General features: G+C 35.6%; 1 long non-coding RNA gene across 1 annotated transcript; it reads right to left on the reverse strand.

Annotated features, from left to right (window-relative positions):
- Positions 1-4,248: 4,248 nt before the first annotated feature.
- On the reverse strand, positions 4,249-20,587 carry LOC147571962 (uncharacterized). Its single transcript, XR_015246589.1, has 3 exons — positions 20,419-20,587; positions 7,974-8,067; positions 4,249-4,487 (listed from the first exon to the last, which is right to left on the reverse strand). It is a non-coding gene; the product is annotated as an uncharacterized LOC147571962 (long non-coding RNA).
- Positions 20,588-21,055: the final 468 nt, after the last annotated feature.

Genomic DNA, 21,055 nt, shown 5'->3' on the forward strand with positions numbered 1-21,055 from the left:
GTCTCCCAGGCATGCCAGTGGAAAGATTCTGTAGGACTTTAGGAGAAAGAGGCTTTGTACATTTCTACTTTCTAAAAGAGAACATATAGTCAGAATTATTATTCTGCAGTACTGAGCATTCCCGCACATCTACTGTATTAACTCTGGTACTATAATTGTCATCCCTGTCCTGGTATTTCTCACCATGGTTAGATATGACTGGTCGCTGGCATTTAGGACTTCAACCTTTAAGACTTTCTACCTACCCCACAACCTGTCCACCATGCCTCTCAGTCAGAGTTAGCTGCTCTCCCTCTGTGATCCTCCAGTTTAAAGAATGTATCACTTATCTTTTAATATCTGAATCTCCCACTTAATTGAGAGCTGCTTTAGGGTAGGATTATGTCATTATCATCTTTGCATCACTATCTCTTACTTGATGCTTGGAGTGTAGCAGATACCAAATAAATTGAATGAATAAAGCAATCAATCAATAAATAACTGCCAGCCACATAACTTATTATTGCCTGGAACTAAGTGTAAATTTCTCTTCAATCATTCCTGCCTGGAACTTTCTGAAGGCAAAAGTAGAGATCTGTGACTATAGTCGTAAATAAGGAAGCTGGTATGTTTTGAGATAATACAATTCTCCAAAACCCACATGTCTAGCAATATCTCTCCCACTTTCCCCCATGTGAATATTTTGCAACTACCAGATTGGTCTGTTCACTTTCTCTGATATACCTTATGCTTTCCCAGCATTGAGATTATGCCATCCCTCTATTTTGCTCCCAGTCTGTTTTAATCAGTAATTCTCACAGAGGTTCTCAGGGGGTTCATGACATCAACACTATGTTCATAATAACACTGAGATGCTATTTGCCTTTCACTCTCATTCTCTTGCAAGTGTACAGTGGAATTTTCCAGAGGCTATATGATGTGTAATATCACAAAGAAGCAGATATGAGAATCCAACTGTCTTCTATTAAGTCATATACTAAAATGTAAAATGTAAAACAATAAACAGTTTCCTCACTAACTGGTTTCATTTTAGGAAAATATAATGATTTTTCATAAGAATATATTATTTTTGTTAACATGTAATTTATTTTAAAATAAATTAATAGATACTTATTGATTTTCTTGATTTGAATTTAATATGGTAAGTACAAAGAGATATAACCCATATAAGCAAAAACTCTTTGCGGTCCTAAATGCTTTTGGAGAGTATTTTAAAAGAGGCCTAAGGCCAAAGAATTTGACAATCCTGATCTAAATCTTCCATATCCTATAAAATCCAAATCAAAGCCTTCCTCCTTGATAAGCTATTTGACCATTGCAACTAGAGAGAATCTCCTCTGCCTAGTCTGAACACCTAGGACACGTACACACTTAGGGTTCTTTTGCACAATTCACCTAGCACAGAGCTTGTGCCCAAAAGGAATTAATATTGCTATACTGATTAAGAATGATAATGAAAGACTTTTGCGTTTGATGGTGAATCATAAACAACCCTTTTCCAGTCTCTGATGTTTGTCTCTCCAGCCTCCAAGGAAAAAAGGATTTTCTTGAATTTTCAATCTACCCTTTTCACTGAAGATAATAATAAAGTTACATATATATAAACATTTGTTATGTATTTTTATTACAACCTAATCAATATTCATTGAAAAAGAATGAAACGTAAGTTAGAAATTAAATTAAATTTATCTTCAATGCCATCAACTGAGGTAACAACTGTTAATATTCTACTCTACATGTTTTTTCACTAAATTAAGTTATTCTAAAAATACTACTACCATTTTTCTATCTTCTAAGATTTTTTTTTTTGTTTCTTGCATTTACCATCATATGGTATCATACAGGGAGATTTATAGAAGTTGGTAATGTTCATTTTAGTAATTGGGTGGTAGACATAGGTATTCATTTTTCTTTAAATAGTTTAAATCTCTTTTATATGCAGAATAGCTTTATCATAAATGAGTTTTCATAAGAAATGAATTTTTAAATAATAGCTGATGAACATTTTTCTATGTCATTAAGTATTTGTTACCTTACTTAACTCTGTAATAGTCAATTACCTAATATATCTTCTAGGATTTATTTAACCCATGTTTAACCCTACTGTTAAGTATTTAAGTTATTCTAATTTTCAAAACTACAAATAATGCTTGGATTTCCTTCTTGTATATACATTTTGCAGACATCTCTGGTGATTTCTTCAGAATAATTTAGAATTACAAGGCCAGGAGATATAAACAATTTTAAGACACTGAATCCAAAAATGCGATTGTCTGCTTCCTCACTAGAAGAATAACAAAACTATGATTTAGGAGAAAAGGAAAAGAGTTTGAGCGGTAACAGAAAGCTGGAAAGGCACAAAGAAGAAGTAAAATGTATAGAAAAAAATCGTTGCCAAAGAAGAGAGAAGAGAAGGGAATAAAAGTGGAAGCATGAATAGAGCTGTGGAGTGCCTGCAAGTGGACTAAACAAGCCATTCTGGAGAGAAAGGGTCTTAGTTAGAGTTAGAGTCAGGCAGATGACGATTTCAAAGTCATCCATTAATTATCTATGTGACCTTAGGCAAGTTACATAACTTCTTGAAGCTCCCATTTTCTTATCTGCAAATGGGAAAAGCAAAGACCTTGGCAAATAGTAGGCACATAATAAATGTCTGTTTCCTTTTAAGGAAATGGAATAAAAAGTGGGAAGAGGCAGAGGAGCTGATAAAAGGGAAATGAAAAACTACTTTTGTATAAAGTTCTGATGTAACATTAATGATGAAATAGAGAAATGAAAGCAACCAAAGCCACAGATAAGTGTGTGGCTTGAGAGGAATGACAGTTTGCTTACGAGAGGAGAAAAGTGAATTAATATGTGATTTAAAAAAATGCCAGATCTTAAAAAATCAAATGTTGACTCAAAATACTTGCCAATTTCTTTTGTCTATGTATTGCTGCTTAATAAAATCCTTGCTATGGTTTGAAGAAAAGACATATAGGAAAGATGCTGATGAATAAAAAGAAGACGATGATCTTGAATATATTCATTAAACCATTTTAAAAATTGGAAACAAATTGGAAATTGGAAGCAAGCCAGTTTCCATACTCATTGTTTTGTCTGACCTTGAGCCCTTGAAGGCCCGCACTTTACATCTGTGCCCCACCATGCATGCACACATTCACACACTTTATCTTTTCTATCAAGCAAAGAAGCAGATTTGACCACTCTGCTTTCTGTTACTTAACTTCTGGTCTTTGTTTTCTCTTCCACAAACTAAAGATAATGTTAGGAGTTAAGAATCTCCTCTTTCTTGAATTTCTCTAGCTGGACTAGAAATCTTGAGAAAACAGGTTGTCTTTTTCTCATGAAATTTTTTGGCACTTCATGCTTCTAACTGTTCCAAGAACATCTTAAGACATTTTATTTGGCTTTTTTACTTGAGAATCTAAGTAGAACCTGTCTGCCCAGAGGTACATGCACATCACTAAAAATTTAATATGACTAAAAGAGAAATTGAATCAAATCCTTTTTTTCAATTGAAGTATAATTGACACGCAATATCCTATTAGTGTCAGGTGTACATCATAGTGATTCAATATTTCTACACATTACAGAATGATCCCCACAGTGAGTCTAGTTACCATCTGTTATCATGTAAAAGTTACTACAATATTATTGACTACATTCCCTATGCTTTATGTCACTTCAATGAGTTTTATTTTAATTAAGGGGAAAGACTTGAATCCGTTTTTATCTACTCTGAAATAATGCATTTCTATTGTTTAGAATTGCTAACTTAGTTTCAGATTGGTGGAACTCTCACCTCTATGTGTGGTAGAATATTCACTGTAGTTTCCTTATTTGACTGCTTTGGAGGAGACTGCTACAGATAAGGGTGACAGTGACTTTTCGCACAGCAAAATTGCTTAGGCACTAACCAAGCACCATTAAAATGTCATACAGCAGGGGTGCCTGGGTGGCTCAGTCAGTTAGTTAGCGTCAGACTCTTGGTTTAGGCTCGGGTCATCAGCTCATGGTTTGTGAGTTTGAGCCCTTCCGTCAGGCTCTGTGCTTGGGATTCTACCCCACCCCCCACCCCGCCCTTCCCCGGCTCCCTCTCTTGCTGTCTCTCTCTCTCTCCCCCTCAAAATAAGCAAATAAACTTTTTTAAAAAATAAAGTGTTGTATAGCAAACATTTCATACTTTCATTGAAGACAGTATTCTTCTACAAAATGGGATAATAAAGAACCAGTTGAGATAAAGAATGGGTAGCAATTAAAAGAGATTTTAATTCCAATCCAACAGAAGCACTAAGTGGGGTTAGACCACACTTCTGATGATCATGATGATGATGATGATGATGATGATGATGATTATGGTGATGATGGACTACTCAAACTATCCATCAATTTCATTTCCTCCCACTCAGCAACAATATCTTCCAGGAAAATTTTCCTTATCTTCTCATTTTCCTAATATCTATCTTTTCAGAACTCTGAAGCAACTGGGAATCACAATAAAGACTAATTAAAAATCTGTGAACATATTCTAGACCACTTCAGAGTTCCTAAGTCAAATCAGTTTATTTACCTCATTCCTTCCTTTGCCCTTGTCCTTTAACTTTCTCCCTTTGGGAATTCCCTCTACCTTTAAACACCAATGTGCAGACTTTAATTTGATAAAATCATTGATTACATCATCATAATGGTGAAATTCTTAGATAGTGATTAGTGTATAAAATTTCTGGTCTCAGTTTTCCAAAACAATTAACCAGGTCTTAGAGATTCTCAGCAAATATAATGAAAGAATTTTACAAAAGGTGCCAGTTAATCTATACTAAAATTATTAATTCAGAGTTAGTACCATTCATTGACTTTTCTCTACCTAAGTTATAGATCCCTTGAGAACAATGCCAGTATCCTTTTAAAATATCCAGTTCTCTTTAAAATATCAAATACATCCAGCAATCACACTACCAAGTATTTCCCAAAGAATACAAAAATACTAATTCAAAGGGACACATCTACCCTGATGTTTATAGCAGCATTATCTATAATAGTCAAATTATGGAAAGAGCCCAAGTGGCCATTGACTGATGGATAGATAATAGATGAATGAATAGATGAATATTACTTGGCCATCAAAAAGAATGAAATCTTGCCATTTGCAACAGTGTGGATGGAGCTAAAGAGTATAATGCTAAAGTGAAATAAGTCAGTCAGAGAAAGACAAATATCATATGATTTCACTCATATGTGGAATTTAAGAAATAAAACAAATGAGCAAAGGGAAAAAAAGAGAGAGAGAGGCAAACCAAGAAACAGACTCTTAATTATAGAGAACAAACTAATGGTTACCAGAGGGGAGGTGTGGAGAAAGATAGGTTAAATAGGTGATAGGGATTAAGGAGTGCATTGGTGATGAGTACTAGGTGATGTATGGAAGTGTTGAATCACTATATTGTTCACCTGAAACACCATATGTTAACTAACTGGAATTTAAATGAAACAAAAAAAAGAGTTTTTCAGGCCATGAAGATATTTTTGATACAATAATTTGCATTAGGGAACTAAGACAAAGATATATAATCAGCATTGGAGAGAATGGATACTTTCCTTACACCTAAGCTTTAAAAAAAAACAAAAAAACTTTACTGCTGGCATTTTATAGCCTAGATCTGCACTGTCCAACATGGTAGCAACTAGCCACATGTGGCTGCTTAAATATAAATGTTTTTAAGCTTATCATTTACTTATTATTCTGAGAGAGAGGGAGTGTGTGTGCATGTACACATGCATGAGTTGAGGAGGGGCAGAGGGAGAGGGAGAGAGAGAATCCCAAGCAGGTTCTGTGATGTCCACACAGGGCCCGATGTGGGGCCCGATCCCAGGAACTATGAGGACCTGAGCTGAAATCAAGAGTCAGAGACTTAACTGACTGGGCCACCCAGGTGTCCCTTAAATTTAAATTAGAATTAAAATGAAATAAAATTATAAATTCAGTTCCTCAGTCACATTAGCCCCATTTCAAATGCTTAGTAGCTACATGTAGCTATTAGCTACCCTACTGGACAGCACTGACAGAACATTTACATCACCACAAAAAGTTTTAAGAGACAACACTGGTATAGAAAAATTACATATAGCATCAAATAGTAATCAGTATAATTATTAGCCAACCATAAATAAAATTCAATTATATCTAAAAAGGTGGTTATTTCCCTATATTTCATAACATGATAAGATGATTTCATATGTTCCTAATTAATTGGCTAAAAGATAGTATTAATTGATTTAGCAAAAATGCAATGGAGAACTGTTTCAATTAACTCACATGAACTGTAGAACATTTTTTACTTTCATCCTTTCTGTTATAAATAAATAACAAGTGTATGTGTATCCTTCAAAATGTATACAAGCCTTGTTAGTTTGATGCTTACTTCCCATGAATTCTAGGGAAATTCTTCTCCCCAAAATATTTGGGGAATAAGTCAAGTTCTATGAGAATGGGTAGAAACAGAGATTAACATTAATGTGCTTTCTTGGAAATGTTTAAAATTCTGTTGTCTTTTAAAATTCTTTGGGAGGTTAAACTTCTTGAACTGTAGAAATGAAGAAAACTGGCCTGATGAAAGCAACTTTTTTCCTATTGCCATCTTTCCAAGAACATGGACAGTCAGCATTCCAATATATCTCCTGCCAAAGGCTTTTGGAGAATGACTACAGACTGAGGTTGTTCTGGAGCTGGAACCAGTTAGCTATATTTTTCTTTCTGCTGTCAGCAGACACTGGGAAATACACCTGCTACACAGAGCTCATCATTTCTAAAATAATCTGAGAGTTTATTACTCATGCCAAAAACTGTCCAAGTCAGACAGTTCCACAAAGCAAACAGAAAAAACTGCCTTGATCCAGGATTTTCAGGGTGTAATACTGTGGCTCACTCCCTCATTATGAATGGATTCAGAATAGGAAAAAGAAGTTTAGGCTTTTGGATCAGTTGCTTTCTGTCAATAAAAGCTATCAGTAACCTGTAATGTGCTTTTGTTTGGCATGGTTTTTATCAGAACTTTTCACAGCACTTTCAACTTTTTTTACACAGGACTGACAAAAGTTCAGTTCAAGAGATACTTTTTATAATACTTTGGTCAAAAAACCAACTACAAGGAGCCCTCAAGGAGCTCATTCTCTAGGGAATGATAGCAATAGATAAATAAATAAGAGCTAGGACAGAGTTAAACAAAGACTGCAAGGAGACAGGATCACATGACCACCAGCCAGTAAGATTTCCCAGAAGTAATCCTATACAAGCAGAGTCTTGAAAGATAAAAGCCTTCCTTCCTAGCTAGGCAAAGAAAGGGTAAGAAAAAGTTTCAGGCAAGGAAAAACCTGAGTCAAGGCACAGAGGTGAGAAAACAGCATAGTAAATTCTGGGGATTACATGAGGTCTCTCATATTCTCAAAATAAGTATGGGGAAGGTAGGCAGGGGCTAGATCATTGTATTCAATGCTAAGATTAATTTTCCTGTGTAGGTGATGGAGAATTATTAAACGGTCTCTTAGGAGGAGTGATCTGTTTGTATCTGTGTTTTAGATGGATCACTTCATTAGATTCTGGAAACCATAACAACACTGATAAGGAAGGGGGAGATTTGAGAAGTGTTAGAGTATGATCTAGTGGGATTAAAAGAGATAACAAATAGTTTTCAAAAGTAGTAATAATTAAGAAATGAAATGAAAGGGAAACTAAATATAGAGAGAGTCAAGATTTTCAGGAAGCAGGAAAGGGTTTTTGTTTTGTTTATTTAATTGGTTGGTTGCTTGGTTTTTATCACAACCTCTATGAAAGATAGAGAACAAAAATGGGAAAACACAATACACAAATTTTAGAAAATGAATTATCACATGAAAAATAAAGAAATAAAGCACTGATAGTACAGTCAGAAAAATCCTGATTGTGAGTCTGAGCAAACCAAAAGTCAAGTACTAACCTGTGTTAAGGAAACCCAACAAAGATCTTCATTAATGATGCAGAGCTGAGGAGCAGACAGCAATTCTCCTGGTTAAGGAGATGATGTAATTATACTGAAAAAAAAAAAAAAAGAAAAAGAAAAACAGATGAAAAATTAGCATGTTTAAGAAGACAGCAACTAAGTGGGTGAAAACATAGACTAATTCCAAATTAAGCTCTAGAGTCTCCAAGAGCTGTAATATTCAAACCTCAATCTACTAAAAGAATTGTGTTTTTGTTTTTGTTTTTCCTGCAAATGGATGCCATAAAAATTCTCTTGCCAGTCAGGTACTTTAAAGAGCAGGGAAAATTTTTATTTGACTTAAAAATAAATAGAATTTCTTAAAATAGGACTGTATGGTTTCCTGTCTTTAAAACATTCATGACACCATATGCATCTTGAGGATTCGGACAAGTATTTTTATTGCTTTTGTAGGTGCTCCAACAAAATATCACATAAACACACACAAAACTTTTCAAACCTGTTTTAATTACTTATTCTTTCAAAATTAACAGATTAGTAACAAAAAGCATGAAAGTAAAGTGGTGCTGAATCGGAAATCCAACCAATAAAAAAGATAACATGCAGGAATTGGAAACAAAATCTTTTCTTGCTCTTGAGAAAATGACAGCCAAAAATCTTAAACTGATGTTGGATTATTATGTACAAACAGTTCCTGATTCCTTCACCAAGTGAAACAAAAGTTGCAAATGTTTTTCTATCCTTTTTCTAACATTTTGGGAAAGGTTCTGGAAAAAAAAAAAACTTGATTAAATCACACACACACACACACACACACACACACACACACACACACACAGAGGAACAGAGGAACACACTTTTTTCCTCTTTGGGAAGAGGTGATAAACTACTTGAATACCTTCAATTTAAATAATTTTGAATTGTAAAATAAATGAAGTATCTTTAATGTTTACAGAAAGAAGGCTCCATCCAGTCTCTATAATGGGATTACTTTTTTTTTGACAGGGAAAACAATAAAACATAATTTGAAAAAAATATGAAGGGAACTATTGCAAATTATAAGTAGGTAAAAAATGACTACCTGTATGAGATCTAAATTGTTTACATTGCTTTTGAACTTTTTTGTCTTCAACTGGCTAACATTGCTCCTTGTAGATAAAATATCTGCTGTTTGTAAAAAATAATGCAATACAAATTTTACTTATCTGATATAGGATGAAATATAATTAATAATTCAAAGCAACTGCTATTACTCAAATAATCAAGTGCCTTATTACATGATTATATATTGAATAATTCAAATGGTCACAATTCAAAATATGGAATTCCAAATACTCAGACACATATAATACTTGTCTAACAAATTATAATTTTTATTTTCAACTATTCAATTATAAATTTTAACTATTTTATATGTAAAAACTTATAAAAGGGCAAATATATATTTTTTAAAAAGACCAGATTTGGGGAAGGGAGGAGGATTCCAATTAAGAAAACCACACAAAATTAAAAGCTTGAAAAACAAATTTACAAAAAATTACTATTAGATCCTATTAAATTTCAAAAAGTGAAATATAAAATAATTGAAACTTATAAGTATGCAACTATATAATATGCAAGTTAAATATTAATAGCAACCACTGTTACTAAGTGCTTATTCTATGTTAAGCACTGTGCTGGTCATTTTACCTACAACCTCTCATTTAATCACAACCATTCATCAGGGGCCTCACTAAACATTTATACATGTAGAATGCTTTTAAATTTTCAAAAAAACATTCTTATAACTATCTCATATGATATTCACATTATGCTGTGAAATAGACAAAAGGTAAAAGCAATTATTAGCCCTATGTAAATTATAGATTAAAAACATAAAAGGACACACAGAATAAATCATTGAGCTAATAAAAAAACACAATTACAGTCTTAGTTCCCTAACTTCCAACCCCAATTCACTACCCACTAGATAACATTAGTATCAGAGAGCCCTAGTGATCCTAAATGTTTTAGGGAATAATTTAGCTTAAAGTTAATCAACAAGTATTCAATGAGTTTCTATATTGTATAAAGCACAGAAGTATTTGTGTGATACAAAAAGAAGTAGAAAAATTGGAAAAGGAAGAAAGAGGATAAAATTCCATTGATGAACTTAGTATCTGTTTGAGAAGAAAACATTAATTTTTAGAATAATTACAAAATACCACTGAGTGTAAAATAGCCATTGTGAAAACTCCCTGATCTACTGATGTAATTTAACCCTGCTAAAATCTGATGGTAATAAATTATGTATTTTCTATTTATTTGAATGAATCATATCCCAGAAAATTTCTTTGAACTAACCTAATTATTTGCTAAACAGAAACTCTAGTATATAAATTATTGCTATGGCTAGATAATACCACGCAATCTTTTAGAAATTACTAATATATTTGTTATAATAGAATTTTATTTGAGTTGAACTTATAGGGAACCAAAATATTTGACAAAATCTCCCCCCAAAAGTTGTTAATGAGTATAAGTGGACAAGTTTAAGTTATTAAGGACCATACTTAAAATTAAGCAGACATTACTATGGGGAAAAAGAACTTTGTATGATTAGAAGACGAAAAAGAAAAAATATGTGATTTATCCACAAGTGTTTTTGGCTCAGAATATTGTTTAAAGAATGGTAATAAAGTTTACAGGATGTTGATCTCACTTTTTTAGAAAAATAACACCTAATCAAAATTAAGCTTCACACATACACACAAACACAATAGAAGTTAGGAGAAAGTATAGTTTTAAGATAAAATTATTAGAAAATTCAACCTGAAGTTTAAAATCTGAAAAAAAAAATACAAGTCAGTACTTGATTCTACAACTTCTTAGAGAACCAACACATTGTTATTGTGTTTATTACTTTTGTGTTTATTATTTTTAACTGTATGCTGGCTTTTGCCTCTTCTCATATGTGTTTTGCCTTCATCTTCTTATTATTAATAATTTTCTCCTAATCTCTTCCAACAGCTTCATGCAGCTGCTATAGATAAGTGTCATTGATACTATAATATTTTTGAAGTTAGATTAAGAACAAAGCATTCAAGAAACATTGAGTACCATCTAAGTGCCGAGCACAGATCTAGGCACTGTGGAATAAAAATTAAATAGGAAATAGTAACTGCCCTCATAAAAGAGTTTAGCTGAATGTTTTCAAACTATAGGTCACGACCTTTTAAAGAGTTAGGCATCAATTTAGTGACTTTCTGACCAACTATTTCAAAAGAATAAAATAAAATAGAACACATTAAAAAAACTCATTGTGCCTCACACAAAGTAAGGTAAGTATTATTTCATGAAAGGTTTGTTTCAGTTACTTATATATGTATGTGGGTACCAGGTCACAATGTAACATTTATTTTACACTATGAATAGCAGCCAAAAGTTTGAAAAAACCTTGTTTAGGAAAACACCGATGAGAAATTTTCACAAAATGGTTTATAAAGATGGCCACAGGCTGGTAACTTTAAATGTTCTAGTCTAAATTAACTGCCAAGACTGAATACATGTCTTACAGAACAGGTAGTCAAGCACCAGCAATGTCCTTCTTTGAAAAATGTTATCTTTATTTAGATCTTCTCTATTAAAATGTTCACCAGTCAATCACAATGCTATGTAGTTCCAACCAAATATTTTTGCCATTAGTTAATACAACATAAAGTGAAATGAATATGATACTTCTCTAACATGTTTGGGACTCAGAAAAGGGGCTTTGAGGATATAGTTATATTATCCCAGACGATATTCAATTAGAAACATTATACTCTGAGTTGATTTGTAAGGGTTACAATTTTCTTCAAAGATGATAAGCCACTTTCATATTAATCAAGGAGTGCACAGTATCAAAATATTTACATTATGAAATGCGAAGTAATTTAAACAGTCCCAATGAAAGGTTGAATAGCCAGTCATACCACACTTTTAGAGGCTGATTCATTCCAGCTAAACATAGCTAGGCTCCAGAGAGCTTGTTTTGTTTCTTACTTGCATTTTTAACTATTTAAAGTAAATTCTAACTAAATCCTAAACAACTTGAAGTCAGAGAACACATCTTATTCAATGTTTTGAATGTTAAATGATTATTGCTAGATGTATTGTTAATATTAATTTATTTTGTATTTTCATTTTACCAAAGTATCTTAATCAATATTCCAAACATATTCAAGGATCTCTATGCAGAGAGTCCCTGGAAAATGTAAGCCCATATGACCTCTATTTTTGTATACCTAACCAATTAAATCCAGTAAGTACTAATGGCCATAATGTTGTCCTGGCAAATATAGACATAGAACTAAATTACAGAATGAAAGAGTTTAAAGGTCACTTACGCTACCCTTTTTAAAGAGGACAATTGGATCTCACAGAGGTTCAGTGATTTGTACAAGGTTATCCAGATAATCTGTGCAGGGCTAGAATAGAAGTCAGGTCTTTAAATTCCCCAGGGTATTCTTTCTACTATAACACACACTTATTTTTTGGTCTGTTTACACTTCAACCTTTCTTTTTCTCATTCTATACTATATGCCACACACTTCTTAGGTACTCTAGGGATTTAAAAAGTTACGACAATCCTTGACACCAAGGTACTTAAAAATGCAAAAATATATATAAAAGTACAGAGATTTACAGAAATTTAAGTGTCGTCAAACTATGACAGTAATTCAGTTCAAATAATTCAAGTTTTGGCAAGCTACTACAATTCATTCCAAACTTCTGAAAAGTGATTCATGACTACTCCAGACCTAAATACTATTTCCCTATGGCAATAGAAGGAGCGCTGGATAGGCAACATAAAACCTGGATTTGTATCGTGGCTCAGCCACCAACTAGATGTTTAAAAAATAATTATTAAACTTCAGATTACTCATTTTAAAATAGGGAGAGGGTATGGGTGTGATTGTATTAAAGGTCCCTTTCATATCCAAGCAACAATTATCTGTACCAGCCTGTTCCAACGCTACACTTTACATCAAAGCCATCCACTTACACAGCATGGGATTGCAGATCTATCATCCACGGCTGTGGCAACTGCCCAGGACGCTCACCTTACCCTTAATTCCTCCTTCTATTCTGGTGTCTCTCTGGCTCCTTTTTCAGGCCATCTCTTACCCCTGGAGGACAGAATTGGTTTTCCCTGGTTTTGATCCTCAGTGCTCTCTAAAAGACTTCGTTTGCACAGACACTCTGGCTCTTCTTATGCTGGGACATGTCAGGAAAATACTCCATCATCTGCTTCTGGTCCCTGGGATCCAAGACTGAATACATGCCCATTTGCAGGAACACCCAACAGAGACACCGTGACCCTTTAGGCAACTTTCCAAGATGGGTTTGAGATATTTCTACCATTATTATATTTGTTGTTATTTGAATACCTTATCATTTAACTTTTTGTACAGATCTACAATACCCAAAACTCTTGAGATTGGATATATCTCAGAAGTCAGAATTTTTCAGATTTCAAAAGATAACAGAATACACATACTGTGTAAAACATAATAATTAAAAGGATCAATTATCTCTGAAGTAAAACATTTGAATATGCTTACATGGAATAAATGAATACTATAGTTTCATTCACATCAGTTCAAGTCAGGTTTTTCAGCCAAATGAGTTAATCTTGGATTAGATTTTACTGCCAGATATTACCAAAAACATAACAAAATAATTTTTGAGATTTTTGGACTTCATAATTCCATATAAAGAATTACGGATCAGGGGCATCTGGGTAGCTCAGTCGGTTAAGCGTCTGACTTAAAAAAAAAAATTTTTTTTAATGTTTATTCATTTTTGAGAGACAGAGCTTTAGCGGGGGAGGGGCAGAGAGAGAGAGGGAGACACAGAATCCGAAGCAGGCTTCAGGCTCTGAGCTGTCAGCACAGAGCCCAGTGCGGGGCTCAAACCCAGGAACCGTGAGATCATGACCTGAGCTGAAGTGCGATGTCCAATGGATTGAGCCATGCAGGTGCCCCAAGTGTCTGACTCCTGATTTCCACTGAGGTCATGGTCTCATGGTTCATGAGATCCAAACCCCTCCTCCCCATAGGGCTCTGCGCTGTCAGCACAGATTCTCTCTCTCCCTCTCTGCCCTCTCCCCTCCTTCTCTTTGTCTTTCTAAATAAGTAAATAAATATTTTTAAAAAGAACTATAGATCTAATAAATTATGCAGACCTTAGTATGACTACATATATCACAGGGACAGTGATCATGTATTTTAATTCTTCATATTTCTAAAAAAGTGCCATGCACAACACTCAATAAAAACAGTTCACTTTTATTTGAAGAATTCTTCACTGAGTATGTACCACATGTCAAAACTTTATTCAGGAATTATGAGGCATTAAAAAATCTTACAACACATAGAACCTGCCCTCAGGGGCATTACAGTCTTAAGAGGAACAACACATAAAAGAAATGTTAAAATACAAGTATGTGATTAAGTGCTAAAATTACTGATTCAGGCAATAAGGATGTTAGAAATGGAAGTAGCAAGTTACATGTGAAAATTGTAACTTAGTTTAACAGGAGCTCTCAATATCTCATAACTGTCAAAGTTGGCATAATGATTTATAATCTGGAGAAGTAGTGTGTAATTTGGAAAGATAATTCTATTAGTCACAAAAGGTTATACAGAAAATCACTATAACTTTTGCTTTAGACATATGGATTTCCAGGCAGAGTTTCACTCACACTGATTCCAGAAATGGATATTCATAGGGGTGACCCTACAGACTTGAAGGAGTATAAGACCGTGGAGAATCAGCACCATAGCATTACACAGAAGTGCCCTAGATGAGACAACCAAATTCTGTGCAAAAAGGAAATTATTTTTGACAAAATTAAGTTTCAATTCCACTTTCTGTCAATTTAACCTACTTTGAAAGGAGTGGTAGATTCCACTAAAAGTATCTTCTTAAGCCAAGAACAAATCAGAAAGGAATGAGATGCATTCACTCAGATCACACATCACTTGTAAATCACTAAGCAATTTTAAAGATATGAGAGATCTAATACTTGGTTGTAATATATTAAATTTATTTTTATGATAGAACTTATCTGGCCTCTCTTAAACCAAAATGTTAAATATTCCTCAAAGGTGGTAAAATATATCTATTTTACAGATGAAAACCTTGAATTTCATATTAAATGGCCAATTACATAATCAGTACATTATAGTAAGTTTTAAATACAAGAATCTTAACTCCAGCTTCGCTGAATTAACCACTAACATTAACCAAACCCAAACAAAGCAATTTGAAAATTCATCGACCTTTTCCCCCTATATATATAACTACCTGATAGGTAGTCAAGGAAGTAAAAATAATGAGACTGATTTGTTCATAAAAACACTTCCTAAGGCTTACTTGTCAACCTCTGGAACCTAAAAAAGAACCAGAAATAAGCAAGTTATCAGACAAGAGGTAAAGTCCATTCTTTCTTTTTTGTCATATCCCCTACATGGTCTTAAAGCAGTAACACTCCAGTATGAAACTTATGAGCTAAATAATGATCACTCATTTTAGGTAAGACAATTGATTATAACAAAGAAAAATTATCTTTGCATTATGATCCTCTAAGGAAGCTGAATTCATTATCTGATATGAAGTGAATTGTGAAGTATTTTTGGAAGATTTTTTCCGCTATCAATTGAATAAAGGAAAGGAAACATCCTAGTTGTCTAAATGGGAAGAACAACCTGGCAAAGACTATTACTGGCAAAAATGAAAGGAAGCCTATAAGTGATATCAGATGACATCTCCTATGGGGTTATTGTAGTGGTGATATCATCTGACATCTTCTATAGGGTTATTTGGGTGAGTGTGACATTTTCTTAATGAGAAGATTAGGAAGTTGCCCTAAAAGAGCCTTATATAATGTATAAGGCCACAGAACATATGGATAAAGTGTTGCTGGAGAAGTGTAAATATGACTCTTGAAGTAGTAAATGAAGGTTAAACATTAACAGCTGGTCCAGGGGAAATGAAGAGGGAAAAAAAAGCAAGCTGTCTGTTTTAGACTGGTGTTTCACTAACCAGTAAGTCATCTTTATCTGTTTTCTATTTCAAGTCACCTAGCTAAAATATATTACATTTCAAACTTTAAGGAAATAACTGTTAGAAGTTGCTTTCTTTACTTAAATTAACCAAAAAAGACATTTTAGGATTGTGACTTTAAGTTTTGAGCTGCACAGGTTTTTATTTTTTCTCTCTTTAAGAAAGAAGTATTGTTTTAGTTGTAAACCTATCACACCACTACTTTTCAAGGACTCACAATTTGTACTTTTATATATGAGATTTTAGACTAAAACACCATCTTCCCCACCACCACACACACTCATTTCAAAGCTATATCACAACTTCGGTTCTGCATTCTCTAGCTCAAAATCCATCCATTTGGCTTAGGAACACCAAATTTTCCATGCAATTTGAAAATCAAGATATTAGCAGTTGCTGGTTACTCCAGTTGCACAGCAGAGTTAATTGAATTAAATTTAAAAAGCAAATGTCCCAATATATGATAAATATATCTATATCTATATCTATATCTATATCTATATCTATATCTATATCTATATCTATCTATCCCTGGTGCAGTTCTAATAGTAATATACACTATTCTGAATTTTGGAAGAATAAACGAAGCTAAGAATCTTTTACCTCAAATTTCATTCTGATGGTAAAAAAAATAGTTGCTTATGACTCAGGTTTTTTTTTTTTTTTAATTGCCATTAAACTGCTTAATTTTTTTCTAGAGGAAAAAAAAAGTGTAATAATAGCAAATGTTAACCAGTCCTCTACCTCTGAAAATACATGCAAAGGTATTGTATAGCACACAACTCTTCTTATTTCTAGTCTGGAGAAGAAGAGATATGTATTTTGGTAAATGAATTCTATTAGTCCTAAAAAGTTATACTAGGGGCACCTAGGTGGCTCAGTTGGTTAAGCAACTGGCTCTTGGTTTCACCTCAGGTTATGATCTCACACTTCATGAGTTCGAGCCCCGTGTTGGGCTGTGTGCTGACAGCACAGAGCCTGCTTGGGATTCTCTCTCTCTGCCCCTCTCCTGCTCTCTCTGTCTCTCTCTCAAAATAAATAAACTTAAAAAAAAGTTATACTAGAAATCCCTACAACTTTTGCTCTAGGTATATGGCTAACATTAAAAGTTGCAGTAGGGGTGCCTGGGTGCCTCAGTTGTTTGAGCGCCCACTCTTGATTTCAGCTTGCATCATGATCCCAGGGTTGTGGGATCGGGCCCCACTGAAGGCTCTGCACTGTGCGTGGAGCCTGTTTGGGATTCTCTCTCTCTCCCTCTGTTCCTCTCCCCAGCTCAGGCTCCCTCTCCCTCTCCAAAACTAACTAACTAACTAACTAACTAACTAAATAAATAAATAAATAAATAAAATTTAAAAATAAAAAAGTTGCTGTAAATATGCTAAATGCTTGTTTCCTATCATGAAATAAAAAATTGTAGATTACCCCTAATAAAAATAATTATGACCAATATTGAGCATGTAACTTATTTTGCTAGGGCAAATTTATATTTTATTTATAACTTATAATCAAGTTATATAGATCCATACTGGATGGTACACCTAGACAGTTTTGCTTTATTCACTTAGTTAACATTAATGGAATTTATGATACAAGGCATTATACTTGGTAAGGTATCCCACCCACAAGAAGCTTACAGTCCAGGAGGTAAGATAAAAACATGTACACAAATAAGAAGCAATTGGTATAGATGAATGCTGAAAATGAGAAACACACAGAAGCACCACAAGAATTTACAGATAGGAGAGAGCAGAGAACTTCACAGAGGATGTAGCATTTGAGTCAGTGTTTGAAGGATGGGTAGAATTTCCAAAAAGATGAGGTGGAGGAGTGTATAGCATTATTTATTTACCATGTATTTATTATACCCACTAAATTCCAAGCACATGGTAAGGTATTGAGGATACATCTATCAACAAGATGGATTAACATATTCTCTGCCCTCATGGAATCTATAGTCCAGAGGGATATGTATCTCAAATAACAAACAAAAATAATATTCTAACATATAACACCAACAAAACATAAAAGTAGCAGGAGCAGAGTAACAAAACATAAAAAGTAGCATAATTGGAGAATTATGCCTATTGAATGTATAGGGTATTTAAGTCTTGGTTAACCCAACTGTTTGAATCTGAAATATTGCTACATTTCAATCGCTTACACATCTATGTTGTCTTTACTGAAGTAAAATAGATCATCCAGTAATCTAGATTGAGTAATTTGAAAGAAACTTTGATTAGGAAATTTAAAAGCACATATTTAAAATGTACCATTTAATGGGGCGCCTGGGTGGCTCAGTTGGTTGAGCGTCCAACTTCAGATCAGGTCATGATCTCATGGTTTGTGAGTTCAAGCCTGGAGTCAGGCTCTGTGCTGACAGCTCAGAGCCTGGAACCTGCTTCAGATTCTGTCTCCTTCTCTCTCTGCCCCTCCCCCTTTGTGCTCTGTCTCTCAAAAATAAATAAATGTAAAACAAAAAAATTTTTAATGTACCATTTAAAAGGTAAATATACAAAAAATGTCTGCCAATATCTGGGGTTTGAGTCCTAGCTGTGCTACAAACTATCTACATGACTTGAGGCCACCACTGTGAGCCTGTTCCCCCAATTATAAAATCAAACAGTATCTACGTCAAAAGGTTTATTGTGAGAATTAAATGAGATAAATGTATCTTAAAGTACTTCATAAATTACAAAACGTCACATAAAGGTAAGGTAATATGATTATTTCATATTTAACTTCCTATCTAATTTTACTACCTGCCCTAATCTTTACTAAAACAAAACAAAATGAAAAAAAAAACACTATTTTACTTAACAAGGGTTTACTTTGTACCTACTTTGAGGTTAACCTGTTCAAAGAAGAGGTAGAATCACACTATCAGAAACTTGCACATCAGACCAAAGCACTGTGTTTGAGCAACGCTGTGAAGGACTGTCTAGCCAGGTACAGTTAGCACCTGCTTACACCATATAAACCTCTCCTTTTACCGAAGATTCATGCAGATTTTAAGTTTGATATCCTGAGGTCCTGAAACAGGTACTTTTTAGATAGAACAGCATCACTTACAAATCTCACTAGCATAAAGGAATAGATTTTTTTAATGGAGCATTAGTTTGGAAATTAATTTTTCCACATATTATACTATTAACAGAATAACATGTCTCTTTATAGTCCATGCATTTTAGTAACTTGCATTTATAAACAGTTAATAATTTCCAAAACGACAGAAATCAATTTGCAAAACCAAACTCCAGGAATGCCAACTTCTACTGGGAGGCCAGTCTAAGGCACATCTCTTTGAGACTGAGAACACATACAAAATGGAGGCAGCAACATTTAATCCCTTCATAACTCCACCATTCATACAGAACTCAAGAGTCCACATTGACGATATATACAATGGGTTCAGGGATTTGCTTTCCTTCCCCTTTATTTCTGATCACAGAGTTTTCATAAAATTACTCACTAGTATCATTTGGCACTACACTTAAGTAGGACGATAAATTAAATAATACATTTCATTTCTGCATAACTGCTCCAGTTCCAGTGGATTCACGAATGATTCACAAACCTCTAAATATTCACAAATAACAGGATTTTTCATAGTTTGATAAAGGCATCACAAAAATAATATTGTTATAATATATTGTAATTTCAATTATATACTGGAATTACCTCCTGTTCCTGATGTGATCTTTCAGAGAGCAATAAACAGAAATAGTCTTGTATAAACCTTTATTTCAGTAAAAGAATTTGAACCAAACCCTTCGAGTCGAGTTGCCTCTTTAACAAACGGCAGTGATAGGCGAGCCCTTTATAAGCAAGAATTAGAACGGCTGCCCGACATCTTCCCTTTAAAGCGGTCGGCGAACCTGAAAAATTTAAGACTTTCTCCTTTTCAATCTCTATCGCTGACGTTTCATCGTTGTGACTAATCCAACACGCGCACACGCGCGCGCACGCACACACACACACACACACACACACACACCCATATTAAAGAGAGGGAGGAGGTCTGAATTGGGTCACTCAACTAAAGGGGTGCTATCCTGGGCTGCGAAACCGCCACCCCTAAAACCTTGGTATTCTGCTTTAATTCGTCCGCACAGCGCCTCCTGCCGGGCCTGAGGAGCTCGGCTCGCGGCGGGTGTGGAGGGCGCGGGGAACGGCGCCTCCCCCCTCCCCCGGACTCGGCCGCCCGCCTCCACACTGCTCTCCTCCCGCGGGGCGGCAGGCGCGCTCACTACTGGGCAGCGCGCACGAGGCGGGAAAGGGCCAGCGGCCTCGGCGCCAGCCGCCCAGTGCCCCGAGCCTGCGCCCGACGAAGGGCCGGGCGGCCGGCTCCTACCTGGAGACGGAGCCGGGGGCCCTAAACGCCCGTCAGCCTCCTCATTATCCCGTTAGGTCTCCGCTCGGTGTAGAACAAGGGTCGAAGATGCAGTGGCCTCGGCGTGGACTCAGCTGAGCCCACCAGCTTCAGGCCCGTCCCCCAGGGCCACTCCCACTCGGGCCACACCGAACGCCCCCACCCCCCGCCCCCAGGGCGCTCCGCGGTCGGCCCGCTAGTGCCGGCAGTCCTCGGTGGGCCCTGCGCTCCCACCCAGCTCGGCGACCCCGCCTCGGCCGCGCGCCGCGCCTCTCCAGTGCCCCGGTCTCCCCGCCGGCCCCGACGGCCGAGCTGAGGGGGCTCTGTCCCGGCCCCCAGCCCCCGCGCGCCACAGCCTGTTTCCGCGTGCGGCGCCAGCCGTAGCTGTCACGAGCAGTCGACAGTCCCGCGCAAGACTCAGCTCTGCTTTCCCGCCACCTCTTCGGGGGCACTGCCGGCCCCGTTCCCTTTAGAATCCCCCAGTGCGCTTATCAAGGAGTAAACAAAGAGAAGTAGCTCAAAGAGTTGGTATTAGTTGATGAGAAACCACCTCCGGGCCCCCTCTTCGCCGGGCCTGTCCGCAGGGTTGGAGCCTTTCCCCCAAATTCCGGGCCTGCGC

Source organism: Puma concolor, chromosome F2 (assembly GCF_028749965.1).
Source record: "Puma concolor isolate L17-30 chromosome F2, mPumCon1.1.hap2, whole genome shotgun sequence".
NCBI classification, from domain to species: domain Eukaryota; kingdom Metazoa; phylum Chordata; class Mammalia; order Carnivora; family Felidae; genus Puma; species Puma concolor.